This window comes from Apium graveolens, chromosome 9 (assembly GCF_009905375.1).
Source record: "Apium graveolens cultivar Ventura chromosome 9, ASM990537v1, whole genome shotgun sequence".
In the NCBI taxonomy this organism is placed as follows: Eukaryota; Viridiplantae; Streptophyta; class Magnoliopsida; order Apiales; family Apiaceae; genus Apium; species Apium graveolens.
This window is the reverse complement of record NC_133655.1, coordinates 221,525,850-221,551,630: the sequence shown is the minus strand read 5'-3', so window position 1 is coordinate 221,551,630 and position 25,781 is coordinate 221,525,850. Positions and strand designations below refer to the sequence as shown.

The 25,781-nt window shown below is 32.9% G+C and overlaps 1 long non-coding RNA gene across 1 annotated transcript; it reads left to right on the top strand.

Moving 5' to 3' along the window:
• Positions 1–3,494: 3,494 nt before the first annotated feature.
• LOC141682662 (uncharacterized) lies at positions 3,495–8,585 on the top strand. Its single transcript, XR_012559886.1, has 3 exons — positions 3,495–3,668; positions 7,763–7,942; positions 8,297–8,585. It is a non-coding gene; the product is annotated as an uncharacterized LOC141682662 (long non-coding RNA).
• The last annotated feature ends 17,196 nt before the right edge of the window (positions 8,586–25,781 follow it).

Sequence of the window (25,781 nt, the reverse complement as noted above, 5' to 3'; positions counted from 1 at the left end):
GTCTCCACATTTCAGAATTTTCCATTCTCACACTTGAAATATGGATACTGAATATTTGTCCCATTCATAGACTCTTCTCAAGATATAACATATTCCATAAAGCTTTCCAAGTTATTTATAAACGCCGAAGTTAAATATCCTCCACTATCAATTCTTTGATACATCCAACCTCGATCCATTTTTAACTTTTCAATAACCTAAAAAACATTCATAAATAAAATATTTATACATGTACGTATTTCATTTTTTAAAAAGTGAGCATGAAATAAAAAAGGCCGTCGCCTGTTTATAGAATTGGGCCTAGTGATACATAAACAATATTTATTTAATCTAAATATGAATCAGACTTACACAACCATAGCCCAATCTCCCCTCCAAAAACTTGCTAAACTGAGTTTTTTATAAAAATAAAGTTAAAATTGAATAGCACATCACTGATGAGTAGAGTAACGTTAACAACATAAAAAACATGTGTACTACTATATTAAAAAATCAGGAAACTACCATTATCATCTATACATGCAAGCATAAATATATTTTGACAAATGACCTTGGGGGCGAGACATATATAAACAAAGACTTAGATTACAAAACTTAGGACATGACAAAAATATGTAATTAAAATTAATTACAAGCTAAAATACATAATGTAAAGAAAATATTTACTATTCAAGAATCTCAAAACACAAGTTAATTAATGAAAATAATAAAATGAAACTTACCTTAATATTTTACAAAGAGATCTGTCGTGTTAATTGCTTAGGAGATTTTGAAGAAGATGAGAAAAGTGTATGAAGTATTTTGATACTTGAATAAAAGGTTAGGAAATCAGAGAAGCAGCTCAACTACTTCTTTTACTAACGGGTAGGTTGTTAAAATTAAATGTGAGGCTTGCATTTAATAACGGAATAATAACGGATGTAATTTTAATCGATCTAGTTTTGTAACGACTTAGCAACGTATTACTAATGGAACATATTCCGTTTCATTAGCAAATATCTGATGATATTCCGTTGGCAATTCGTTACTAATTCGTTGCAATTTCGTTACTATTTCATTAGAAAATATCTGATGGTAATCAGTTAACAATTCTGTTGATAGACCTTTGATAGATTTGCGCAGGTCTTTTCCTGCTTATTTTGCCAACAAAATTTTCCATTAGTAGATATCTATTAATGTTTCGTTGGGCATTCGTTACTATTGTTTTGATTTTCAATACAGTGCATTCTGTTAGTAATTTGTTACTAATTTGCAACATAATGTTTTCCGTTATAAAATTCTATTGGCATTATTAGAAACTCTTGTTGTGTCTCCTCCCAGTACTCAAAAGATAATTTTAGGGGCGAGGCCGTGAGAGTAAGGATATGATTGAGTTCCAAACCCTGAAATCATGTTAAGTTAATTCCAAAACCTCAAAATGTTACAAGGATGATATAATATGATTTTGCATTATATCTTTATCAAACATCCTAAAATCTCAAACAGAAACCTATGTACAGGTTAATCAAAATAAACACAATACTTTTCAAATTAATATCGCAAGTTCAATGAAATTTTACTCACAAAATGGAAATATAGCACATTTGTTAACAATGAAATCAAAATATGCAAACTAAAAAACAAATATGTAGTAATATTTGAAGAAACTCCCCCGATGTTACCACCAATAGTCTCATTAGACCGAGCCAAATCGCCACGTAAACCATTCACCGAGTCCTTCTGATTCATCCCTTTAAAATTAGACCACAACCTACTTGCAAGGGAAAATGTCGAGAGAGTAGTTAAAGCAATCTAGAGCCTGTGAGCTCCGAAAACTAGTGGAATAATGGTCTAGAAGAGCCTGAGCTTGGGTAGGAGCCCTAAGTAAACTATACTTGTCCATCTTGGCCTCCAGGACCAGCCTATTACAAGATCGATCACAACAGTAACCCATAATGGAACTGAACATATTAATATGTTGACGAATGTTTCGATTATTGTTGGCTTGTTAACGAAATTTATAATATTTTCTTTGAAATTCTCCATTATAAATTTAGTATTGATCTCCATCCGTTTATGTGTAATGTATTATTGGGAGACATTAGAGAGAGAGATGTTGAGAGAGAGTTTGAAAATGGTGATCTAAAGAGAGAGAGTGAGAATGGAGGAGGAGTGTAACGTGGCGAAGCGTGTGTGTGTTAAATTTCAAGGCGTGCGTTTGAGTGAACGTGAGGGAAGTATTTGAGTATTTGGGTTTATGATTATGGGTGTGTAGAATACGCGGTCAATGGGAGAGTGGGAGTGAAGGTGAGGAGGAGTAAGTTGATAAGGATCACATATTTGAAGTACTTTTACATGTTTTGGATCAGACCCAAACTATCTGTACACTCTAATAAATTAGGATCGGTTTTTCGGTGGTGTGTGTCCATCAATTTCCCTAAAATACAATAGTAAGAAAGTGTGTTGAGTGTTGCTTTATAGTTAAGAAAGTGGTTGTAGTTATGATGAAAAATTCAATGGAGGGTGAGGGTGCTTTAATGAGAAAAGAAAGTGATAGGATAAGAAGGAAATCTAATGAAAAGTCTGCAGAAAATCTAGTGAGTTGTCTGTGGAAAATTTGACCTTAATGAAGATAAGAGATATCTCCAACAAAAAGATAAGATAAGATATGTTGTTGAGAAATATTTAGAGTTTCTAAATTATATCTCCAACAAAAAGATAAGATAATGTGTGTAGCATAATAAGTTAAGATATTAAAAATTTTGATTAAAATTTTTATACTATCTAAAATGATTATTACAATTTCAAAATTTAAGATATTAAAAATTATCGTTAGAAATATTTATACTATCTTTTATGATTATTACAATTTCATAATTGAAGATATTAAAAATTTTAATTAGAAAAATTTACGCTTCCTTTTATGATTAATACAATTCCATAATTTAAGATATTAAAAATTTTAATTAGTGAAATTTATACCATCTTTTATGATTATTACAATTTCATAATTTGAAGATATTAAAATTTTAATTAGAAAAATTTATACTATCTTTTATGATTATTAAAATTTCATAATTTAAGATGTTGAATTTTTTTATTAATTTTTTTTTATATTATCTCAAATGATTATTACAATTTTAGAATTTAAGATATTAAAAATTATCATTAAAAATATTTATACTATCTAAACTGATTATTAGAATTTTATAATTTAAGATATTAAAAATTTTAATTAGAAAAATTTACACTATCTTTTTTTATTATTACAATTTTATAACTTAAGATATTGAAAAAATTTATACTATCTCAAATGATTATTAGATCTTTAGAATTTAAAATATTAAAAATTATCATTACAAACATTTATTCTAGCAGAATTTTCGAACAATTTTGTAAAATATTAGAATATTTGTCAAAAAAATGAACTTCACACCACTTCAAGTGGCGTCAGGCGGTGTGTGGATAAGGATACATAGTACTAGTAGCCACTTGAAGTGGCGTAGTACCCCTAATTCTCTTTTAAGACGACATCGTATACACATTTTATCTAACCCTTCTCACCATTTTACAAAACAAACACCCATTACAGAGTATAGCCGCTTGACAAACAAAAGTATAGCCGCGGCCTGCATTCCGCCGTACTCCTCCTCCTGTTCATGCCACTTCAATTGGCGACAAAATCGAAGGTTCTCTTCTCTTCGTATCTCTACTTTTCCATTTGCTTGAATTTTATGAAGTTTTAATTTACTATAAATGATATGAAACTTTAATTTGCTTTAATTTGAAAATTAGACATCTTTCAATTCATGTCCGATGAAGTAGAATCAGAGATAACATTTACAGAAACCTGGGTATAGTAATTAGATGTTGTTAAGTAGATGTTATTCATTTCTTTTGGATAGTTCTATGAAGATTAATATTGAGTCGCTAATTATACTCTTCCTTTCGACATGTTTGTGTTTTATTTGGTTTGTTGGGTTGTTTTGTGCTATTTAATATTATGATTATTGTGGATTAATTTTGGATGAGAATGGAATTGACAGATTGTGTATATTATAGACTTTATGTTATGTTCTTTGGGGAAATATTTTTAAGCTTATGTAGAAGTAGATTTGGTGCTTTGCTTCAAATTTGCTGCAATATGGAAGAATTAACACTTAAGGTTAAAGGGAATAAAATTTAGTAAGCAAATTTGTTTGGATCATACAAATAAATTAGTAATTTGAGTTCATATTTTAAAACTAATCGAAGAAGACTATACAATTAGAGTTCATATTTTAAAACTTCAATACAATCCATGAGTAGTCATTTCAAATTAATCAAAGAAGAAAGCATGTGACCTTTGCTGTAATTCAGACATACAACAGACTATAAATCACTGATAAAAGTAATTCAGACACGCAACAGACTATTCATGACCTTTGCTGTAATTCAGACACGCAATAAGATACAAATCACTCATATAAGTAACCACTGAAATCTTATCTTCAACAACAAGAATTTTAAATTGCATGTTCAATCTTTATTCACGTGCTAAAGTGACTATACAATTACAGTGATTTTTTCAAACTTCAATACAAACAGTGAGCAGTCATTTCAAATTATTTGAAGAAAAATGCATGTGACTTCTGCTTTAATTTAGATAAAATATTGAAAATGAATCAAATGGATAAGATGTCAATCAAAAGGGATGACCACAAAATCTGATGGGAAAAGATGTGAATCCAAAGGGATAAGGCTGCCTTAAATGTTTTCCTATAAATACCAGTTTCCAATTATCATATTTCAAATTAATTGAAGAAGAAATCATGTGACCTTTGATGTAGTTCAGACTTTCAATTATTCATGACAATGTAACGCAAATTGTTTCCGTAATTTTGAAATAGTTTATCACAAAGTGATGTGACAAAACTAATCCGTGATAAAGTATATCAAAAGATTTAGAAACAATGCTGACATTGCTTGCATACCACCAAGAAATTGATGATGTGATAATATAGAAAAATTTATCGACAAATAAACTTCAGGGGCTACGTCGCAAATCCAAATGTATTCGAACTTGCATGTGACTTAGCATACACTATAAATGATAATAGTAACCACTGCAAAATCACTGATAAAAGTAACCACTGAAATCTTATCAACAACAACAAGTGATGTAAAATCTTTATTCATATGTTGAAGTGACTATACAATTACAGTGAATTTTTTTACAGAATGACCAAAAATTCTAAGGGGATAAGTAGTGAATCCAAAGGGATTTCGACTTGCATGTGACTTAGCATATACTATAAATGATAAAAGTTACCACTACAAAATTACTGATAAAAGTAACCACTGAAATCTTATCAACAACAACAAGCAATTTCAAATTGCATGTTCAATCTTTATTCACGTGCTAAAGTGACTATACAATTATAGCGATTTTTTTTCAAACTTCAAAACACACAGTGAGCAGTCAATTCAAATTAATTGAAGAAAAATGCATGTGACTTCTGCTTTAATTCAGATAACATATTGAAAATTGAATTAATCGGATAAGATGTCAATCAAAAGGGATGACCACAAAATCTGATGGGATAAAATGTGAATTCAAAGGGATAAGGTTTCCTTAAATATTTTCCTACAAATACCAGTTTCCAATTGTCACTTCTAACATAAGTTTATAATTTCATTCACATTCTTAACCATTAATGTGATGGACAGGCAAGAAATGTGCTTTTGTGGTGTGGAACTTGAGATATCTAATATATGGACCGATGAATATGCCGATAGGCCTTGGGAGCGGTGTGTTAGCCAGACATGTGCTTACTTTATTTGGTTCGATTATCCGCTGACAGGCCGTGCTTTGGAAGCTGTTCACCAGATTTACAAGGAGATGGACCTGAAACACTATGACATGAAGATGAAATTGTGGGCATATTATTAGGAGAAGTTGGTTGCGATTCGTACTCAGGTGGTTAATGTTGGTGGTTTCCACTTCCCGCACATTCTCAATATTACTTCCAAAGCACAGCCTGTCAGTGGCTCATCGAGCCAACAAAGTAAGCACACGTCTGGCTAACACACCGCTCCCAACGCCTACCGATATATTCACCCGCCCACATATTAGATATCTCAGGTTCCATACCATAAAAGCACATTTCTTGCCTTTCCATCGCAACAATGGTTAAGATAAATGTGAATAAGATTATAAACTTATGTTAGAAATGACAATTGGAAACTGGTATTTATAGGCAAATATTTAAGGCAACCTTATCCCTTTGGATTCATATCTTATCCCATCATATTTTATGGTCATCCCCTTTGATTGACATCTTATCCCTTTGATTCAATTTTCAATATGTAATCTGAATTAAAACAGAAGTTACATGCATCCTTCTTCGATTAATTTGAATTGACTACTCACTGTATGTATTGAAGTTTGAAAAAAAATCATTGTAATTGTATAGTCACTTTAGCACGTGAATAAAAATTGAACTTGCAATTTGAAATTACTTGCTGTTGTTGATAAGATTTCAGTGGTTACTTTTGTTAATGTTTGTACCCTAGAAACAACACTATAATGTTTTAGGTTAAGACATTTGGATTATTAAAGTTTATGTTCTATCGATTAGTCCCTTTATAATTTATTATGTCTTAATTTACTGCGATGTAAATATTAGATTAATAAATTTCATTAGAATATAATAGAAATTCTGTATCTCTAAGTACGTGACTTAGAAATGAGATTATGAGAATAGTATCAATATTCTTAAAGGTCCCTAGTCGAGTATTATTATTAAGGGACAATAATAAAGCATTAAGATTAGTGTGTTTGTTGACTAATGATCACATCTCATTGATCATAGGTATGGTGATACTAAAGTCAAAACACAGGCACATGTATTAGATACATGGTGCTGGATTGACCCGTTGTGAGTTACTACATGTTTATAGTGTCATAAGTTATTCTCAGAGTGATAATGATGTAATGGTCCACAGACCTGAAGTCATTATATTTCTATACGAGAATTAATATACTTTGATTCCATTAAAAGTTATCCTTGACCGGGTAATGATAAAAATGGACATAGGGTATATTATGAATCGTATGAGAAATATGAATGATCTAGATGAAATTTAACCCTCATATTTTAGGAGTGATATTATTGGCCTCTTGTGTGAGCTAGACTATGAAATGCGTGGCCACGCTCGAATGTTGATTTGAAATGATAGTCTACTCATTAATCAAGGAAACTTGGATTAAACTAAGATGAGGATGACACATTACATGCCTCTAGTTTAATCTATAACATTTGGTTAAAAGGATTATATTACATTGTACATTATCACGAAAGGTTTAATCGAATCACCGATTTAATTATTATTACTTGGAAAGCAATGATGTGTTACTAGATGCCGCTCATTGTTTATAATTTTAATATGATATATTAAAATCATTGTCAACATAATAATAACCTACAGGGTTACACACAAAGAACGCTTGAAGAAGAAATAATTTAAATTATGAATTTAAATTAAATAAGTAATTTTTTTTATTTATGGTATCAATTAAGTATGACTTAATTAAATAAATAAATAAAATAGAGAAATTACTTAAACTAATTCTGAAATAAGTTATTAATTAATTAAGTATGACTTAATTAAATAATAAATTGGGATTTCAGATTAGTATTAATTATATATAGATTATAATTAGAAAAGTCATTTTTCTCTCTCTATAAACTCTTTGAGGGCTGATTTATATACAAGGATACATGGTTTTGCAAAACCCTAGCTGTTAAAGGAGAAGGAGGAAGAGATGGAGTTTTCGGGTGCTTGTACACATCAATCTTTCAAGAAAACCGTTCGTGTGGATACCGTAAAGCATAGATCGCGAGAGTGGGATACATGGTGATTCAACAAGCTTTGGAACTTCATTAATTCTCCATTAATGAACTCTTAAAGCTTCTTTAAGGTAATGATTCTTACTGCGAACTAAGTATCTATTTTCGCATGGAACCTCCCTCTGATTTCGATTATATTCTGATTTTAATTTAATTCTACATCATTTTCGTTGCGTATATGTGCTCAAAACCCTTCAAAAGTGTTTAATTCATTTTTTTGATATACAACCATGTACGTGATTCACCATGTATTGATGTTGATATAATATGTATATATATGTATGGTTTGAATATACGATATTTATGCGGGTTGTATAATCATATGATCATTATATAATCTGTATGTATAGTGATATATACATGATTTATGTTTATTCATATTATGAGAATCGTACTAGATAGGGATTCTAAATCAGATGTTGCAGATTCTCTGAAATCTGGGTCTGGTGTTCGATTTTCGCAAACATATACCCTATTCGATAGGGAATCGAGCGTCTGAACAAAACTGATAGCTAAATCTATCATCGACTCACTCATCTGTAAGGCATTTGATGTCGTTTACTTCCTGTAAACAACGATTTAATATTTTCAAAATTTGATTATGATTTTTCTGATTTTTTTCGTATTTTATTTTTATGATTAGATCATGATGAGTATGATATGTTAAGATCAGATTATGTTTTCTAACATGTTTTTATGTGTTAATTAAGCATGGTGGATAGTTATGGCTTATGACCTTAGGTTAATGTTTTTTTTTAAAAATACGGCTTGCATGTCGTTTGAGCTTGTAATTATAAATCTCGAATGTAACTCGAGTTCTTCTTGTAAGTTCATTAGATTAGTTTTTATATTTCATTCTTGTAATGTACATGAAGACATGAATATTTAATATCAAGGAAGGGTGATCTCACATATAGGCCATCCAAGGAAGCAATACAAGAAAGAGACAACTCAAGAAAGAAAACATGTAATAGTTAGCTTGTATTTATTTTCCACCTTAAATTGACCTAGATATTTATCATTAGCTTGATAAAGATCACATCGGATGGAGCCCTAACCAACCATGTTTACTTAATTGCACTTTAATATGTATGCTCATATGATGAATGTACAGTTGAACCTCAATTAAGTAATAATCGTTAAAGTAATAACCTCGTTAAAATATTATTTTTTCCGGTCCCAGCATAATGGACATAGTGTATTTTTACTCCCGATAAAGTAATAAACTCGCTAAGGTAATATTTTTTCTCGGTTCCAACCCTATTACTTTAAAGAGGTTTAACTGTATGTGTAGAGTAGTTCAATGATGCATGCTTAATTAGATTAAGGATGCATGTATTCGATACGACAGCCATATCATGCTTGCTAAACAAGATAAAATCTGTAATGATTTAAGATTTTAAAATTAACAAACGATTATGAGATTCTCGTGTTTATGAAACATGAAATAAAATACTAATCTTCTTTATTTCCGACATGGGGCGATTTTATCAAAAGCGGGTTCACTGAACTTGTAAGGTTGTGAGTTTTAAGCGAGACCGTCATGACTCCCTCACTACCTTGAAATCAAACCATTGACAAATATTGATTTGAAGTATTTTATTCAAGGAAAAATTGGGAATCTCTTTATGATGGGATCATGATCATTTTAAAATTAACAAAACCATAAAGTTAATATTAAGTTGATCAAATGCCTTCCAATGAGTCCAACGCGTTAATCCATATATCGATAATGAGTGGGTTCACCAAAGCGAAGTACTTCCACCTATCGTGGGAGATGTGTTGAAGTATATTAATACTTTTTGACTATTGAGTTTGACTTATCTAAGTTACTACAATATGATTGTGAACTTAGAGTCATAAAATTTTGGCGAGATTTATTAGATAAATATGAACAAATGTTGTTCCACCAAGCTATCCAAGAGTTATATAGTTGATATAATTGACAAATATTGTCTACCTAAATAATCATGTTTTAGGAGAAAAGCCAAAGCTGACCTAACGCATGGTAACATATGGATCTTGTCTCACTAGAAAGGATATAGAAGATATCCTTTCCGAATTAATAGTTAGGGCTATTGATTTGATAAAAATAGTGGGAGATATATATTGTAAATTTTTATGAATAATAAGTTAAACATAATTTAATGATCATCTGTAGACTAATTCATTTTATACACTTTAATATTATAGATATCAAATGACAAATAACACAAATAACTTTTTTATATAATAGTCCTTGAGAAGCACAAGCTGACATGAAAATAATTTCCTCAACTGACATGGGAACTTGAGGATTGTCCTCCGGTTCAAGGATGTCACTCAAACCCCTCCCTTATTTTTTCTAGCTGAGAATAAAACATGTGTTGAATAAAATGCTTACCAGAAGCAAATTGATTATGCAACTGATGTTTCATGTCTCATGCTTGTAATTATGTGTGCTGAGCTTTAGAAGAAACAAGAGCATAGTGATGCTTATGATGTGATTGAGCACCTTCAAAGGATGTTTGAAGGATAGGCTCGTCATAAGGATTTGACAATAATAAGGCACTATATATTTACATTAATGGGAGAATGTATCCGGTTGGACCACATATTCTAAAGATGATAGGTATACATGCCTTGATATTTTAGGTTTCAATAATGGTCTAGAGACTTAGCTTGATTTGACCAAATAATCTTTGAACAACTTATATTCTCAGTTTGTTAAGAAAAAAAGGAATGAGATAAACAAAACAGTTACTTAGTTGTTAGACATGTTTAAAACTGCTAAAAACAACACGGTAAAGGCATGAACTACGTCCATATTGATGGTGTACACATGGAATGCAAATGGGAAAGGAAAGTGGACATGCAAGGTTAAGTTTTGATTTTATTCAGTGCCAAACCAAAGTCCAATCCCAAGGGGGCTTTTGAAGCCTATTAGCGGTGTTGCTAAAGAAGATAATTGTCACTTCTATGGTAATAACCGGATGATTAGAAGTTAAATTGTCATTTAGAAGATCTAAAGAAGAAGACCAAAAATGGTCAAGCTTCAGGTATCAGGTTAGAATTTGAGCAAAAGTTGTTGCTCTAGTTGGAGGAAATCGGTGCCTAATTTTGCTCATAAGTCAAAGTTGAGAACTTGGTAAATTGTTATTATGTGCCTTCTTTTAGCGGAAAAATATATCAATTTCTTGTAAGGAAAATAAAGATATTTCATTTTAATAAATAAATAACAGTTATTTATTCTATTTCAATGATAAGACTTGTAATGTTGCACAATTAGTTAACAATTTATATATTCTACGATGACTCAAATCAAACATCACCTCTAGCATTGTTGTTTAGGCCATATTAATGAGAAATGCATTTCTGAGTTACATACAGATGGATACTTGTATAGGTTTGATTTTGATCATATAAAAGATGCGAACTTTGTCTCATTGGCAAAATGACTAAAGCTTCTTTTACCTGATCAGGTGAAAGGGCCACCATACGCTTAGGACTTATACATAATGATGTATGTGGTCGAATGCGTATGATAGCAAGGGGTGGCTTATACTACTTCATAACATTTACTGATGATTTCAGTAGATATGGATATGTGGTTCTTATGAAGAACAAATCCGATTCTTTTCAAATGTTCAAAGAATATAAGGTCGAATTAGAAAAGCGAACATGGGAAAGTATAAAAGTTTTACGATCAGATCGTGGATGAGAATACTTAAGCCTCAAATTTAAGAGTTTCTTGAAGGAGTATGATAATGTATCACAACTTACTCCTTCTGGAACACCTCAATATAATAGAGATTCTGAGAGGTGAAATCGTACGTTGTTGGACATGGTGCGATTGATGATAAGTCAAACGGATCTTTCAATCAGTTTTTTGGGTTATGCTCTAGATTCGGCTTCATATACACTTAATCGAGTTTTCGACAAAAGTGGTTCAAAAGGCTCCATATGAGATATGGACTAAGAAATGTCATAGCATGTCATTTATAAAAATTTGGGGATGTGATGCGGTAGTGAAATGTTTATCCTCTGACAAGCTTGGACCAAAGTTAGATAGATGCTATTTTGTGGGATACCCAAGTGAGACTTAGGCGATGATACCTATATATTATGGATCAAGATCTATAGAGATAGATTTAAGAAATTAATTGACCTAGTCGGAGAACATACATTGATATAGTATTCCATCATTTTAGGATGCAGGAGATAAAGAAATGATATGTTTCGATGTCTCATGGGATAGTGATCTCAAAAGATAATTGCCCCCTAAATCATTAGATAATAAGGGCCATTTGAGAAAGTTCCATATGCTTCAATAATTGGATCTATAATGTGTACAATGATATGTATTTATCCTGATATTCCGTATGCTTTGAGCATGACGAGCAGATACCAGTCTAATCCATGTGAGGGTCACTGGATAGTTTTTAAGAATATTCTTAAGTACTTAAAGAGGACTAAAGATTTATTTTTGGTGTATGGAGAAGATAGGGAATTAGTTGTAAATAATTACACTGATGCTAGTTTCTGAACCTAATTTTTGGACAGACAAGGATGATTATGTGTCTATGTCTATTTTGTGTTTTGTCTAAATCTAAGTGATGTTAGCTGGAATAGTTCACAGCAAGAACATTGATGATTCTATAATGGAAGCCGGATATATTGATGCTTTCGAAACAACCAAGAAGACTGTTTAGGCATGTCCTTGGGCGATATCACCTTATTAATGAGATTAATGATCAAGGAGATATAAATGTAAAGTGCATAATAATGATAATATGCAGACCCACTAACTAAGGTTTTGTCACAGCAAAAGCACGATGGTCATACTAGTTCCACGAGTATTAGATACATGGGTGATTGGCTCTAGTGCAAGTGGGAGATTGTTAGTGTTTGTGCCCTAGAGACAACACTATAATGTTTTAGATTAAGTCATTTGGATTATTAAAGTTTATAATCGATTATTTCCTTTATAATTTAATATGTCTTAATATACTGCGATGTAAATATTAAATTAATAAATGTCCTTGAAATATGATGAATTCTATATCTCTAAGTACGTAACTTAGAAATAAGATTATGAGAATGGTATCAATATTCTTAAAGGTCCCTAGTCGAGTATTATTATTAAGGGACAATAATAATGCATTAATACTAGTGTGTTTGTTGACTGATGATCACATCTCATTCATCATAGGTATGGTGATACTAAAGTCAAAACACATGCACATATATTAGATACATGGTGCTGGATTGACCCATTGTGAGATACTACATGTTTATAGTGTCATAAATTATTCTCACAGTGATAATGATGTAATGGTCCTTAGACCCGAAGTTATTATATTTCTATATGAGAATTAATATACTTTGATTTCATTAAAAGTTATCCTTGACCGAGTAATGATAAAAGTGGACATTAAGTATATTATGAATCATATGAAAAATATGAATGATCTAGATGAGATTCAACCCTCCTATTTTAGGAGTGATAATATTGGCCTCTTGTGTGAGCTAGACTATGAAATGCGTGGCCACACTCAAATATTGATTTGATATGATAGTCTACTCATTGATCAAGGAAACTTGGAATAAACTAAGATAATGATGACACATTACATGCCTCTAGTTTAATCTATAATATTTGGTTAAAGGGATTATATTACATTGTACATTATCACGAAAGATTTAATCGAATACCTATTTAATTATTATTACTTGGGTTGCAATGATGTGTTACTAGATGCCTCTCATTGTTTATAATTTTAATATGATATATTAAAATTATTGTCAACATAATAATAACCTACAAGGTCACACACAAAGAACACCTGAAGGAGAAATAATTTAAATTATGAATTTAAATTAAATACATAATTTATTTTATTTATGATATTAATTAAGTAAATAAATAAAATAGAGAAATTACTTAAACTAATTCTGAAATAAGTTATTAATTAATTAAGTATGACTTAATTAAATAATAAATTGGGATTTCAGATTAGTATTAATTATAATTAGATTATAATTAGAAAACTTATTATTCTCTCTATATAAACTCTTTGAGGGCTGATTTATATACAAGGATACATGGTTTTACAAAACCCTAGCCATTCAAGGAGATGGAGGAAGAGAGGTAGAGATGGAGTTTTCGGGTGCTAGTACACATCAATCCTTCAAGAAAACCATTCGTGTGGATACTGTGATGCGTTGATCGCGAGAGCGGGATACATGGTGATTCAACAAGGTTTGGAACTTCATTAATTATCCATTAATGAACTCTTAAAGCTTCTTTAAGGTAAAGATTCTTACTACGAATTAAATATCTATTTTCACATGGATCCTCCCTCTGGTTTGATGTTATTCTTATTTTAATCTAATTTTACATCATTTCCATTGCGTTTATGTGCTCGAAACCCTTCAACTTTTACCAGTAATTTTGTAGTGGTTACTTTTATCATTTATAGTATATGCTAAGTCACATGCAAGTGAAAATCCCTTTGGATTCACTGCTTATCCCCTTAGAATTTTTGGTCATTCGGTGAAAAAATTCACTTGCATAGTCACTTCAACACGCGAATAAAGATTTTACATCGCTTACTGTTAGGTCACACACACTGTAGAGGGGGTGAATACAGTGTATAGCACAATCAAATCGAACTTTAATAACTCAAGTAACAGAAAATAAACTTTATTCAAAATAATAAACTCTGTTACAGTATGGAACTGTCCTCTCTCAGTGATGAACAAATATCACGAGAGCTGCTAGGGTTACAATGAATAATCTTCTCGATAATGATAACACTTATAGTGTAAACCCTATGTCTGTGTTTATATACTACATAATTACAAGATAATCGATAATTGATATGAAATATAAGTTTGCTTCCTAAAATATATCAATCAGATATCTTTTCTTCCAAGTATTCTATTCTTCATAGAATTCCTTCTTCATGCATATCTCTTCTTATATTTGTCTCGATCTTCTCTTCCTGTAAATCAGCTGCCTTCCTTATCTGAAAGTTTCCTTTAAGTCCTGATATTATCTTCTGATAAATATCTCCTGAACCTTAAGTACTGATGACTTAAGTTCTGACTTCAGTATAAGTGCTGATTTCAGTTAAGTACTGATTTGTCCTGTTTAAGTAAGATCTGAAAACTAAACATAAATCACATTAGTCATGACATTATCAAATATATCTAACAATCTCCCCCAACTTATAAATTAGCATAATACACAAGTTAACATATATTTGATTATGTCAAAAACATTAAGTACAAATGCATGAGAATTTGACTAGATAACTACAACTTACAGTCCTTAAAGCTTTACCAACTTTAACTTCTGATAACAACTTCAATCTTTATACATATCAGAATTTGAGCAGTTGTAGATCTTGACTTGGCTTCATCTTCTGATCTCTCTGATGTCAGGAGTTGTTCTGAGATAGTTCTTTAACAAACATCTCTCAGCATATCTGAGTTCATCAATCATCCTCCTTTTAGCATCTTTAAGTTCTGCAGAATCTTCACCAGTTTGAAAGATTGCAGCCCTGAGATCATTAATTTTAGCTTTCTTTATGTCCTGATCCAGTCTGATCAAATACGCCTTGTCAGACTCAAGATTGAATTCCACAGCCTTGTAACCCAGAAAGGTAGTTATAATCTTAGCAGAGTTAGGCTTCATCTCAACAATATCACCCTTGTGATCTCTGTACTTTGGAAGATATGTGATGTCAGACTTAACAGAATAAAGCCGTTTCTGTCTCTGAATTTGATTCTTCAAATAGTTTGCAGCACTTTCTGTTATTTTGTCATTCACTTGAAGTAAGAATAATACATGTTCCAATTCTTCAAAATACTTCAGTGGAATGGCATTTTCCCTTATATGATAAACCCTACCATCTGTCTTGAAGTACAACAAGATGTGTTCTTTCTAGTAGGTATGGTAAACCATCTGTACAGATTCTAGTTGATTCAATCTTTCAGGAGTTGCTCCAATACCTGGTTCACTTAAGGAAGTTGGATCATTGGTTGTATTCTGTATTCTTCTTTCATCAGCACTACCCAATCCAGTTTTATCTCTTGCTTTCTTTCCAGTAACTACTCTTGCTTCAAAACCACTTGCAGCAGTCTTCAAAGGTTGAGTCTTTTTGGCTTTGGTGAATCCTGGTAGGAGTATCTTTGAAGGTTTAACACGAGCAATGTCAGAGGTTTCCTTTGATTTATCTTCTGATATCAAGTTAACTTGAGCTATGTCAGAGGTTACTTGCTTCTTTAAGATATCAGAACTAACTCTATCTTTACTCTGAACAACTTGAGCCATGTCAGAGGTTGTCTTAGAAATTTTTCTTGAAGTCAGAGCAAGATCAGCATCTTCAACAATAATTTCTTCATCCACAGGAGGCACATATACCTTGATAGGTTCACCAACTTTCTCTTTGCCCTTAGACCTTGGATCTATCTGCAATTGTGATTTAGCCTTGGTTACTTCAGGATTTGTTCTTTCTTTTATCACAATGCCTTTGACTTTTGGAAGTTTCTTTTACCAACAGAAGCTTCAGATTTAGATTTGACTTTTTCTGACTTAAGTCTAGCTTCTTCTTCCATCAGACTTTCCAAGTCCATTCCTGGATTCTCCTTAAGAAATAACTGTCTTGATAATTCTTCATCAAGTTCCAAAAGTTCATCAGAACTTATCCTTTTACCAGTAGCAGAAGTAATTCTTTTTCCAATATCAAAACTTTTCCTATGACTTGTTGTTTCAACTCTTCTTGATGAGAAACTTCTACCTTGACCATGACCTCCACCCATTCCAGAGTTTCCCTAGTCATCTTTTTCATCATCCTTCCCCTTCAGTGTCTAATCAGTTTTGCATTTGGACTTAATTACTTTCTCCCCCTTTTTGGCATCAGCAGGTAATAGAAGAGAGACAAGCAAGTCCACTGAAGCTTGGATTTCATCGAGTTGAGATTGCTGAGAAGCTTGATTTTTCAAAATATCATCAATCTGAGACTGTTGCTTCTCTTGGGTCTTCTCAATGTAAGCAACTCTGTTAAAGGTGGGTTGAAAGAAACTTTTCTTTTCAAGTTTCTAAACTGTTTCTTGCTTGAGTAATTCTTCCTGAATTTTATGTAACTCTGCATGAGTTGTTGAGTGGAGACCTTGAAGATGTCTAGCACTCAATGCAGTGACTCGAAGTTGTGTCTTGAAATCATTAACTTCTGATTTCTCAGTATTAGATTTTACAGCTACAAACTTAACAGGTTTTAACTTGGGCTTTTGTTTATCAACTATAGGCTTAATATCTACAGTTCCTTTATCATTCTTATCATCTCCATAACCTAAGCCCTCTTTCCAGTTTTCACTACTTAACAAATTATGAGTTGTTCTGCCAGAGTTAGTCCAAGTCTTGATAATCTCTCTTTCCTTTTCTAACTCAGCTTTTAGAGATTCATTCATTTTAAGCACTTCATCCCTAACATAGAAAGCATCATCTCTATCTTTCTGAGTTTGATGGAACATGACTAAATCTTTTTCTAAATAATCATTCCTCTTTTTGCAAGCAAGATTTTCAGAAGTTAATCTTTCACAAGTTAAAGTTTGATCTCTATAACTAATGAATATGGTTTTAAGATATCTTCTCAACTCAATAATATCATCAGTATGAAAGGCATAAGTAGTTTGAGGTACCTTTAACTCAGCAGCTTCAGAACTGCTTTCAACACTTTCCATATCAGAACTTATACTTTTACCAGTATCAGAACTTATTCTTCTCCCAGTATCAGAACTTGTTCCTATACTTGTAATTCTAGCTTTACTTGATGAAAATCTTTTACCTTGACCTTGACCTCTACCCTTATCAGAGTTTCCCTGGTCATCATTTCCATCATCCTTTCCCTTCAGTGTCTGAATAGATTTGCATTTGGACTTAATCACTTTCTCCCCCTTTTTGGCATCAGCAGGTAAAAGAAGAGAGACAATCAATTCCACTGAGGATTGGATCTCATTGAGTTGAGTTTGCTGAGAAGCTTGATTCTTTAGAATTTCAGAAATCTGAGCTTGTTGCTTCTCCTGAATTTTCTCAATGTTGGCAATTTTGTCAAAGGTTGGCTTGAAAAAAAATTTCTTTTCAAGTTTGGTATTCATATCTTGCTGGATCAAGGTTTCTTGAATTTTATTCACCTTGGCATGAGTTGTTGAGTGTTGACCTTGAAGGTGCCTAGTACTTAATGCAGTAACTCTTAGCTGTGCCTTGAAATCATCATTTAACAGCATTTCATCAGCTTTTTCCAGATGCTCAACAAGAATCTTTCCAGAAGGAACAAAACTAACTGTGTTCCATTCCTTAGTCCACTCCTGTCCTCTAGGAGTTTCCCTCCAAGGTACTGGTGCTTCCTTAACAAACTTCTTGATTAGATCAGTTTTATTAAATGTTTGTTGAGGTGCATGTCCTGATGGACCAGCTGCATCAGCATCTAAATTAGCAGCAATTTCACCAGTAATATTCTCATTGGCAGCATCAGAACTTATAGATCCTGCAGGATCAGCATCCTCTGATAAAATAGCAGTATGTGAGGCTATAGAGGCTTCAACATCATCCTCTAAATTCTAATCTGCAGCCAGGTTCTGATCAACATCCAAAATTGGTGTTGTTAGTGGAGTGAATTGAATTGGTAGAGCTTCCAAGTACAAAACCTCAGGCATAATCAAGTTATAAATATCAATTTCAGCACTTGTACCTAGTTCTTCAGTATGTACTGGATCAACTATAGGTGACATAGGAGGTGTAGGTATTTTGTCTTGAGCAGTTTCTGGTTGTGCAGAAGGAAGTGATTCAATAACAATTGGTTTTGTTGAGATCAGAGATTCCTGATCCCCTTCCTTAGCTGCTTCCACTACATCCTCTGAATCTGACTCAACTATGTCCCTGTGAGCTCTCTGTTTCTTTAATTTCTTCAAAGGTGGAGACACTGTAGGAGCTTTATCATTAGAATTTAATTTTCTAAGCCTTTTGAGGGGCCTAGAACTCCTAGTTATAGTATCTTTCTGAGAAGAAACCTTCTCAGCTTCTACAACAACAGGTTCTGATATTGGAACCTGTTCCTCAGTTGTTTTCTCAAAACATCAAAATTTAATCAAAATATTCATCACAAAATAAAATTAAAAATCGATGAAGTAAAGATTAATAAATTGCAATTAAACATGCACAGTCACATAATTTGAGAAACAAAGAACAAATCTTGCAATTAAAGAAAATTTCATTGATATATCAGATGATTACATTTGATGAAATTTAGCAATAACATGCAAAAAGTATAAGATAGTCCTATTCTACGATTCTTAACATCAACAGCCTTAGTCCTAGTCTAAGAAGCCTGACAAAGCTGATGGTGAAGAGAAATGGATGGATGACAATTAATTCTTCTTCCTACTTTCAATAAAGAGAATATCAAGACGAATGATTTGCTCCTGCTGTTTAAGATTACGAAGATGAACTTCTCTTTGGAAAGAGAACATATCATTTTTAATGTTCTCTGGAAGTTGAATCCAGATGACAAATGGAATGTAGTTGAGGATATGAAGTCGGAATTCCATTTCGAAAGATAGTCACAGTTTCTGTGCCATAACAGTAATACCAACTAAAATGTGCCATTTTTTGAGAGAAATGAACAGATGTGGTTTTACTGATGAATGATCAGTCATTTAAATAGGCAATGGAATACTAAGGGACGCGAGGACTGGTTAAAAATTACAAGTAAAAATAATGACCCCTCGACTCCCTAGACTGATGTGTAATAAAAACAGTCAGTAAAAGATCTAAAGCCAGAGTTAATGGGCACGGGATAGAATAACAATTACTGTGCGCATGCAGGTTTTCAAGACATACACGCTAACCACTAACCCATAATGATTATGACGGTTTTATCTCACATTAACCAATATTCTGTAAAAATATTATCGTTCAAGTAATGACCAAAAATAAACCAAGTAAATAAATACTGGCACGTCAGCATCATAACTTGATTATTATCAGGATTTAAAAGTCATCAGAATATGGCTTCTTAACTCGAAAAGTGAATATTTATTCCTGTAATTCTTCACACAAATATTGATATGGTTTCATCAGAACTTAATCATCAGAACTTGTCCTCAGAATTTATGCAATCTGACACATCAATTGTTCATCTAAAACAACATTTATCACCACAGTAATTTTCATCATTCATATGGAGTGTAAGTGTGTGCATTAAGCTAAATATCAAACAAAGAGTAAAGTCTGATTCACTTCGATACATCTTAGAAATAAGGCATAACTAAGAACTTTGCTTAAAATCTGTCATTGTTCTGACGCCTACTATTGAATGAGGTCATACATGAGTCCACCTCAACTGTTTTGTGCTCATTTTATGCATCTTTTGAAATTTCATTTTATAGTGGCTTCTCAGTGTAAGTGAGTCACGACTGCTTATCAGAATTTATGCTGCTATTAGAATATTTCTCCAGTAATCATAGAGTGTGAAAAGTCACCAAGAAATTTTTTTGCTTTTCTAATGCATATTACTTAATACCAGCAATGCACTTGGGTCTTCCCTTCCACATTTTTACTCTAGATCTCAAAGGAGTACTTGATGTTTATTTCTTTTCTTTTTCTTTTTCTTTTTCTTTTGATAAGTGAGGCTTATGAGCACTTAGTACATCCATCAGATTTACTAACATCAGCTTAATAGAGTAAACTATTCTAGTTTTTGACTTAGTAATAAGATACACAAAGTAAACTTAACTAAGCTCAATATCAGAATTTGCTTGTGTTAAAAGATTTCCACATAAATAATTACTTCAAACATGGGATCTTTAGTATATTAAAGACTACTAGGTCAACATCTAGCACAATTATCCTCATTGGATTGAATAGTCACAGAAACATTCATATCACTATCAGAGTTTAGAAATTCACATCAGACAATAATCAGCACTTAAGCAAATTTCAATTTAAGCACAGTATACACAAAGATAGTAATATCTGCAAATACTGATCATAAAATCTGATGTATCAGAACATAAACTAAGCAGATTTAGAGAAAGAACCTGAAACCATTCCAAGTTCATTTACCAGTCTTGTAAAAGTAACTTCATATAGTGGTTTTGTGAAGATATCTGCTTGTCGTTGATCTGTTCGAACAAAATGCAATTCCACTGTACCTTCGTCCACATGTTCCCTTATGAAGTGATACCTAATGCTGATGTGCTTTGTCATTGAGTGTTAAACTGGATTACCTGTCATAACAATAGCACTTTGATTATCACAGTAAATAGGGATTTTAGAAAATTCTAACCCATAATCCAGTAAATCTTCATCCAAAGAATCTGTGCACAACAGCTTCCTGCAGCAATGTATTCTGCTTCTGCAGTTGATGTGGAAATTGACTTCTGTTTCTTGCTAAACCAAGAAACCAATCTGCCTCCAAGAAATTGGCAGCTTCCACTTGTGCTTTTCCTGTCAATTTTGCACCCTGCAAAATCTGCATCTGAGTAACCTATTAACTTAAATTCTGATTCTCTAGGATACCACAATCCCAGATCAGTTGTACCCTTAAGGTACTTGAAAATTCTTTTCATAGTTGTCAAGTGAGGTTCTCTTGGTAACATACATGATATCAGGTCTACTTGCAATTAGATAGAGTAGAGAGCCAATCATACCTCTGTAATCAGTAATATCTACAGACTTACCAGTATCCTTAACCAACTTTGTTACAGTGGCCATATAAGTGGATGCACTTGAACAATCTTGCATTCCAAACTTTTTCAACAAATTCGTGGTGTACTTAGATTGACAAATAAAAGTTCCTTCTTTATTCTGCTTAACTTGAAGGCCCAGAAAATAGTTAAGTTCTCCCATCATACTCATTTGATATCTTGACTGCATCAGGTTGGCAAACTTCTTACAAAGTCTGTCATTTGTAGAACCAAAAATGATATCATCAACATATATTTGCATTAAAAGTAAGTCCTTTCCATGGTTGAGGTAGAACAGTGTTTTGTCAATAGTCCCTCTGTTAAATCCACTTTCCAAAAGAAACTGAGCTAAAGTCTCATACCATGCTCTTGGAGCTTGCTTAAGGCAATAAAGTGCTTTATCAAGCTTGTAGACATGATTGGGAAATTTGGGATCTACAAAGCCTGGAGGTTGTTCAACATATACCTCTTCTTCCAATTCTTCATTGAGAAAAGCACTTTTCACATCCATTTAAAAGACTTTAAACTTCTTGTGAGCAGCATAGGCCAAAAATATCCTTATGGCTTCCAATCTAGCAACTGGTGCAAATATTTCATCATAATCAATTCCCTCTTGTTGAGAGTATCCTTTTGCAACCAGCCTTGCTTTATTCCTTGTAATTATGCCATCACTATCAGTTTTGTTTCTGAACACCCACTTTGTATCAACAACAGACCTGTTCTTTGGTCTTGGCACTAGGGTCCATACTTTATTTCTTTCAAATTCATTTAACTCTTCCTGTATTGCTTGCACCCAATCAGCATCCTAAAGAGCTTTTTCCACTTTCTTTGGTTCAGTCTGAGAAAGAAAAGAATGATAGATAAATTCATTTGATGTAGCTGTTCTAGTTCTGACACCTGCATCAGGATTTCCAATAATTAAGTCAGGTGTATGTGCTTTTGTCCACTTCCTTGCAGATGGAAGGTTATTTCTAGAACTGGATGCTCCCCCATGATCCATGCTGTCTCCATCAACATTTTCTCGATGCTCCCCCTGAAATTATGCTCTCTGAGTTGGATCCTTCAGAATTTGATTTTCCAGAAATATCAGAACATGAGTTTCCAGAATTATCAGAACTTGGCCCATCAGAACTTGAAGAGCCTGTTGTAGGTTCTGATACTTCTTGAGATGTGGTTGGATCTTCAATATGCTCCCCCTGGATAGGTGCATTTTCCTTTGGCGTAGTCACCACAGTTTCAATAACATCAGAGTTTAATCCATCAGAGTTTGCAGTATCAGGATTTAGACTGTCAGGATTAGACTGTCAGGATTTACAGAATCAGAATTTAAAACTTTATTTTCGAATCTCAGCTGATCATGATCATTGAAATCTTCAAGTCCAGTAATTTTCTTATCATCAAAAGAGACATTGATAGATTCCATGACAACCTTTGTTCTTAAATTGTAGACTCTGAAGGCTTTTGTGGAAAGCGGATATCCAACAAAAATTCCTTCATCAGCTTTTAGATCAAATTTGAATAGCTGTTCAGGATGAGTTTTAAGAACAAAACACTTGCATCCAAATATATGAAAGCACTTCAGATTTGGCTTCTTTTTCTTCACCATCTCATATGGTGTTTTTTCCATGCTTGTTGATTTGTATTGCATTCTGAGTAAAATAAGCAGTCTGCACAGCTTCAGCCCAAAAGTAGGTTGGTATCTTTGCTTCATAAAGCATAGTTCGTGTAGCTTCAATAAGAGTTCTATTCTTTCTTTCAACAACTCCATTTTGCTGTGGAGTTCCAGGAGCAGAGAATTCCTGCTTTATTCTATGGTTTTTACAGAACTCTTCCATAATCAAATTCTTGAACTTCGTGCCATTATCACTCCTAATGATTTTCACAGAGTCTTTGACCAATTTATCCAGTTGTTTGACATTATCAATCAAGATAGATGCAGTTTCATTTTTTATGTGCAAGAAATACACCCATGTGTATCTGGTGAACTCATCCACTATGACCATACCATATTTCTTCTTTGCAATAGACATGACATTAACTGGACCAAATAGATCAACATGTAGTAGGTGATAAGGCTCAAGAATTGATGATTCAGTCTTACTCTTGAATGAAGATTTTCTTTGTTTTGCCTTCTAACAAGAATCACAAAGGCCATCAGGAGCAAATACTGATTTTGCCAGTCCTCTCACAAGATCTTTCTTGACTAGTTCATTTATATTGTTGAAATTTAAATGAGAGAGTTTCTTGTGCCAATCCCAGCTTTCTTCAATTGATGCTCTACTTAACAGACAAATTGCAGAACCATCAGTACTTGTTGAAATCTTGGTTTCATTAATGTTACCATGCCTGTATCCTTTCAAGAAAACTTTGCCTGTAGATTTGCTTACAACTTCACAGTGTTCTTCAAAGAAATCCACATGATAACCTCTGTCATAGATTTGACTAACACTCAACAAATTGTGTTTAAGTCCTGAGACCAGAGCTACTTTTTTAATGATGACATTCCCAAGATTGATATTGCCATATCCCAGAGTTTTTACCATATTGCCATCTCCATAAGAAACACCTGGGCCAGCTTTCTCCACAAAGTCTGATAGCAGGGCTTTATTTCCAGTCATATGTCCTGAACATCCACTGTTCAGAACTAGGATGTTTTTCCTGTTGCCCTGCAATCACAAAGACCCCTAATGATTAGTTTTAAGGACCCAGACTTGCTTGGATCCTTTGGCCTTATTAAGTTTGTTAACATTTGCAGCGGATTTAACATCAGAGTTTATGTTAACAGTTTTCTTATCAGAATTTGCAATATCAGACTTTGTATCAGAACTTACACTAGAAGGAATAATGCTAACTTTCTTTAAAGAAGGTTTTATTTGATAATAATCATAGTACAAACTATAATATTCCTTACAAGTATAAATGGAATACCATAAACTACCACAATGAAAACAAGGATTTTGTGGCTTATATCTAACAAACTGACTCTTAACTCCTGACTTTGAGGGTAAGGAGTTTATGTTCTTATTCTTCATGCAAAAAGAAGCCAGATGGTTAGAATTTCCACAGTTATGACATGTTTTTCTAGGAGCATTAGGAACAGGCTTATAATTGTTACTTTTGTTCAAACCTTCCTTTTCATTCCTATTTTTCCTAGGTGGCTTTACCTTGTTTACATTTTTAACCTGTTTCAGCTTATGCTTAAGCTGCTTCTTAGTCATTAAGCCTATATTAAATTCAGTTGGCTTATCCTGTTTCGGTTTGTCAGAAGTTAATTTCTCCTTAACTTCTGATTTCTCGATATCAGACTTTGCAGTTACAAACTTAACAGGCTTTACCTTTGGTTTTTGTTTAACAACTATAGGCTCAGTTTCTACAGTTCCCTTACTGTTCTTATCATCTCCATAACCTATGCCCTTTTTCCAGTTTCCACTACTAAGAATATCCTGAGTTGCTTTATCAGAGTTAGTCCAAATCCTGATAATCTCTCTTTCCTTTTCTAACTCAGTTTTTAGAGATTCATTCATTTTTAGCACTTTATCCCTAACATAAAAGGCATCATCTCTATTTTTTCTGAGTTTGATGGAACATGACTAACTCTTTTTCTAAATAATCATTCCTCTTTTTATAAGCAAGATTTTCAGAAGTTAATCTTTCACATGTTAAAGTTTGAACTTTATAACTAATGAACATGGTTTTAAGATATCTTCTCAACTCAGTAATATCATCAGTATGAAAGGCATAAGTAGTTTGAGGTACCTTTATGTCAGCAGTATCAGAACTGCTATTAGCATTTGCCATCAAGGCATAGTTTTCCTCATCCTCAGAATCTGAAGCATCTGACCAGCTTTTCTTCTTTGTGACAAGTGCCTTGCCTTTGTCACTTTTCCATTTTCTGCAATCAGGAGATTTGTGGCCTTTCCCACCACAGTTGTAGCATTTAACATTTGAGTAATCTCCTCTGACATACTTTCCTCCTTTGCCTTCAGATTTTCTGAAACCTTTCTTGTCAGAACTTGCACCTTTCCTGGAAGACTTCTTTCCTCTCCTGAATTTCCTGTATGCAATCTTTGTGATTCCTTTCACCATAAGAGCACACAGCTTCATTATCTCTTCATCAGGGTCCATCTCAGGTATACTTTCAGTTTCTGAGTCATCATCACTATCAGAACTTGATGACTC